Source organism: Bison bison, unplaced genomic scaffold, assembly GCF_000754665.1.
Source record: "Bison bison bison isolate TAMUID 2011002044 unplaced genomic scaffold, Bison_UMD1.0 scf7180017864213, whole genome shotgun sequence".
NCBI lineage: Eukaryota > Metazoa > Chordata > Mammalia > Artiodactyla > Bovidae > Bison > Bison bison.
In genome coordinates, this window is record NW_011494785.1 from 9022458 (window position 1) to 9028092 (window position 5635).

Below are 5635 nucleotides of genomic sequence, written 5' to 3' on the forward strand. Positions count from 1 at the left end.
AATCCCAGGGCTGATCTCCTTCAGAATGGACTGGTTGGATCTCCTTGCAGTCCAAGGGACTCTCAAGAGTCTTCTCCAACACCGCAGTTCAAAAGCATCAATTCTTCGGCACTCAGCCTTCTTCACAGTCCAACTCTCACATCCATACATGACCACTGGAAAAACCATAGCCTTGACTAGACGGACCTTTGTTGGCAAAGTAATGTCTCTGCTTTTGAATATGCTATCTAGATTGGTCATAACTTTCCTTCCAAGGAGTAAACGTCTTTTAATTTCATGGCTGCAGTCACCATCTGCAGAGAAGGTTAGAGAAACCCATATTTCAGTCAACAAAGGCAGAGACTGACTGTGTCTGAGGGAGTCAGTAACCCAGTCTCATCTCCAGCATCTGAGCTTCGTCGTTGCTCAGTCGCTAAGTCGTGTCTGACGCTGCGACGCCGTGGACTGCAGCATGCTAGGTTCCTCTGTCCTCTGCTGTCTCCCAGAGGTTTGCTTACTTGCTCAAATAGTATAAAGAAGTAATTAATGCATCTAAATTTAAATAGTCCTGAATGTCCTTCATTTCTGTCCTTAATTTTGTTTAGAGTGGAGATTAGATCCCTTAGGGCATTGAAAAGGGATGGTTGTCACTGGTGGCTTACAAACTCAGGGTTTTTTACTTGATTGCATGTGGCTATTCAGGATTCCTAGGTACACCTAGAGGAGCTTTATTGCAACTTCCCAGAAATCCACTAATCATTGAAACTTCAGACTCTATTTTTTAAGTGAAAAAAATAATATCAGGGTAAAGTAACACATCAGTTATGCTTTTTGCTTTGCTTTCTTTTTAATGGTGAAGACACTTAGAGAATGTATTAAGTGGAGATAACCAAACCTTTAGGTCAAGCATCACCTTTGATGTATTGTGGCAACTGATTGGCAGTGGAAAAAGAGATAAAATGCTCTTCTTAAGCTATAGGGACAAGCTACCTAGTAACCACAGAATGATTCAGTTCTGTTCATGGAGACTTCCTCTCTTAATTGGATGAAAAGATTTAAGGAACACACCTGGGGAGCCATGGAGACGTATGATAGTTACTAGTGGGCTTAATACATGCAATTCTACAAGTGATTCTTTTCTTAGTAGCAAGAAATCAGCTAAGCTCCCCCCAGAGTCATAATCCTGTGCTCTTTTACACTGTAGGAAGGGACTTCCTTGGTGTCCAGTGGTTAAGAATCCACCCGCCAGTGCAGGTTCAACCCCTGGTTTAGGAAGATCCCACATGCCACATCCCACATCCCACACAGCAACTAAGTCCATACCCTGAACTACTGAGTCCAAGTTCTCGAGCCCATGAGCTGCAACTGCTGAAGCCCACACGCCTAGAGCCCATGTGCTGCAACAAGAGAAGGCACCGCAAGGAGACGTCAGCGCACCGCAGCCAGAGAGCAGCCCCCCTGCCCCACAACTAGAGAAAGGCTGCCCGCGGCAACAAAGACCTAGTACACCCAGCAATAAAATAAATAAATCATCTTAAAAAAAACCTTTTTAAAAATAAATAAACTGTAAGAAAAAAAAACTAAAGTGTGGAATGGAGCATAATAAAAAGTGCAGTGACCTCTGCGTAGTGTTACACAATTGAGAATAATTTTCTATGGACAAGATGATACTTGTGTTCGGATATCAGAGTTCTTTTTCCCATGGGAACTCAAAATGGTCTTTTGGGATCAGTTTATCCTATTATCACCCTTTCTTGTCCTTTTTTTTTTTTCCTGTTAGGATCATGTTGCTTTATTGAGAATTATGGTCATCACTGTTCTCTCTAGCTTTAACAATTAAATTAAGAAAAATCAAGTTATAGGTTGACAATGATGACATTTTTTATTCATGAAGGGCCTTTAGATAATACAATGATTTCTTTCTGTGCTCAGGAAAGAATTCGGTATACATGCCACTACTGTTGGAGAAGTTCTACCTCGGAGTCTTGTTTCAAAATGCTTTTCACTCCTTACAGTCTTTGAGTAAGATTTGTAGGTTAATATTGTCTCCTGTGGGTTGGCTGTCTTCCTCACAGAGACACAGTTTAAAACTTTCCTAAAGCCCCCTCTAGTGACAAACAGCAAATTAATCCATTACTTCATAATATTGAATACCACCAAGCTCTAAAGTTCCATTTTCTCATCTATTTATTAGATAAATGAATAAGCTACAGTATTTTGATTGGAGAATGGTTAAGATATAGTCAATAGCTCGAATTTCCAAGGTTCCCACCAAAACCTAGGGGATTTTCTTTTGAAATAAAAACCAACATCATTTAATTCCATTTCTTTTCTCTGCCCTGAAGCGTACACCTTAAAAAAATCCCCTAAAAAATGTCCTTCATTTTTATCCTTCAGGAACATTAAAGATGAAAACATGTTTATAATGAGCCACTGAATGGGAAAAGATTATCTTGGCCTTTAGCTCTTGGTGTCTCCATTACATTCACTGCATAATTTTCATTCATAAAGCTGAGCATGGCCAAACAGAGAAACATAAATTCTCTAAATTATGAAATCAATGGTAATCTATAAAGATATAGATTAAATGTAAATGTAATAATACAATGTTTTAAAATAATAAGTAATAAAATACAATAAACTATACAGTATATGTATTGAGCTATATATTATGGTGTGTAATAAATATTATGGTATGTGATAATATATTATGGTATGTAATGATATATAGCTTATTTCATTTGTATCTCTTTTTCCAAAGAGCTTCAAACTCATCTAATTAAAAATAGGCTTGATTAAACCATTAAATAAGAGAAGAATAAAAGCCTTGAGTTGTATCTGACTCTCTGTGACCCTATGGACTGTAGCACACCAGGCTCCTCTGTCCAGGGGACTCTCCAGGCAAGAGGTCTAGAGTTGGTTGCCATTTCCTTCTCCAGGGGATCTTCCTGACCCAGAGATCGAACCCACATCTCTTATGTCTCCTGCACTGGCAGGTGGGTTCTTTAACTGCTAGCTCCACCTGGGAAGCCCATATAGAGTATATGTATTAGGCTATATATTATGGTATATAATAATATATAGCTTATTTCATTTGTGTATTTCCAAAGAGCTTCAAACTCATCTAGTTAAAAACAGGCTTGATTAAACCATTAAATAAAAGTAGAAGAATAAAAGCCACCTGCATAATATAGGGAATTAAAGAGATGAATAGAAAAATAGGCTATGAATAGTTATTGCAGCAAAGCATAAGTCTTAGTTTTGAGCTGACAAGCTAAGACAAAAAGAAGAAAGTCAGTCAGAAAAGTAAACATACCAGCGCATTAAGAGAGCAAAGTGCTTTCCTTCTGAAACACAGATAGACAAGCCTCTAGATAGCAGTAACGAAAATGTATCATTGGAATCATTCCTTAACAATGAGAAATTCATGTTTTAATATTCAACAAAAAGTCTCAGGAACGTCTGTGCTCCAAGGACATTGCAGTTGGTGGTGACTCCCCATTGGAAGCGTGTTCCTGGGAGCGAACTCGACAATAAACCCAGGCCAGCTGCACACATTTACCCATGATCAGGGTTATCTCTGGGGATAGCAACCAGAAAGGATCTTCTCTCTCTTTTTTATAGAGTGAAGACAAAGGATAATTAAATTAACTATCATAAAGGGACTCATGATAATATGTTCTCTGCTATGGTTGGAAAGAAGACGACTCTCTCATGCACTTCTTGAAAGAACTGGAACAAAATACTTAGAAATCATGAAATGAGGATGGTTTCAGTTGAAGTTGGCTACCAAGCAATGTAGTCTTCACAACCCTCATTTTGTTGTCTTTCAATCGTGGAGCCCCTTTCCTTTTGGAAGCCAAAATTTACTTTTGATACCCAAAGGCTACTTTCACAAGAGAAACTGGCATCACCCTTGAGTGAGTCAGGTCACTGTGTTGCCTCTCCCAGGGGTGTTTGCCCTTTATGCTTCAGTTCTAATCCAATTTAACAAATGCTTACTGGAGGTCTAGTATATGCAAGATATTTTCCAGATGCTAGTAATGGAATAAAAGGCTTCCTGTTCTTAGCGATTTCAAGCATTAATGAGTAGGTAGGCAAGAGTGTCATTGTTCTCTAGGTAACACCTCTCTGCCCCTCACTTCAGTCGCTCAGTCGTGTCCGACTCTCTGCGACTGCAGCGAAGTCCAGGGACTGCAGCACGCCCTGTACCCCTGGGTGTCCTGTCCCTGTACCCTTCTAAATGACTTTTCGTCGTTGGGGCCACAGAACCGTCACACACTTCCACATTTCTCAATTCTGGATCTAATTTTCTCCTTTCCCTGGAGTCGTAGAAAATCAGTCCAGGTGAATTTCTGTCTATAGATACACCTTTCCTTTTCAAAATGTTGCTAATTTACTCCTCTGTGCCTGAATTCTGCTGAACTCATTGCAGCAGGAAACTCACAATCAGACGTTCCACATACCTGCCTTCAAAGACAGTACTTTTGCCATTACAGAAGAGATGGTGGGGGGTGGGGGGTGCAATTTTGCGTCTCAGAGGACCTTTGGCAACAGCTGGGGACCTTTCCTGGCACAACCAGGGGTGGAATGGGTGGGCTGCTACTGCCATGCAGTGTGCAGAGGTCAAGGCTCGCTGCTGAACACCCCGCACTGCACAGGACAGCCCAACAATCATGCATCCAGCCCCGAATGTCCATAGACCTGCTGCGAACAAGGACACGTTACAAAACGCTGCCGGCCCCAGTCTGTCCTCACGTCCAAGGATTCAAAAGTAACTCCTTCGAAATTAAACAAATTGTGGAAAGCCACGGATAATTCAACGCCTTGTTCACGCTACAACTCTCTTCCATCATAAAGGAAAACTGATGACTTAAGATTTTATTATTATTTTTAATATAAATTTATTTATTTTCATTGGAGGCTAATTACTTTACAATATTGTATTGGTTTTGCCATACATCGACATGAATCCGCCACGGGTGTACACAAAAAGGCGGAAGGTGGTGGTGAAAGAGGAGGGGGTGGGGGGAAGCTCAGGAAGCAGAAAGGAAATGTAAAGTGATTACTGGGATTAAGAATTAAGATAATATGTAGATGCTTTTCATCCCCAGGATTTTCACCAATCCAAATGTTCAAGTACTGCTGCTGCTTGTAAATTTATTTTGGGCTTCCTTGGTGGCTCAGATGGTAAAGCGTCTGCCTGCAATGCGGGAGACCCGAGTTCGATCATTGCGTCGAGAAGAAATGCAAACTGATTATTGGGGTTAAGACTTAAAATAATACGTAGATGCTTTTCATACCCAGGATGTTCACTTATCCAAATGTTCAAGTACTGCTTGGAAATCTAATTATCTAGAGCCGGTTAAATGTGACCCTTACTTAGCTCAACCAACAATTCTTTCCGGGACCCAGGGGACACGGACGCCCGATGAGGCCGGCATGTCTTCCCGCTCGTCCCGCAGCGACAAGGCCTGCCGGGTGCTGGGGGGGGAGTCCCGACGGGCAGCAGAGCCGCAGGGCCGCCGGCCGGCGCTGCACCCCAGCGTCCCAACTTCCTCCGCTCCCCTCTCGAGACCGGAGGGACAGGGCCGCGGGGGCGCGTCCCTGCGCGGTGACGTCACAATCCGGCGCCTCGGGGCCCTCCCTCAGCCGC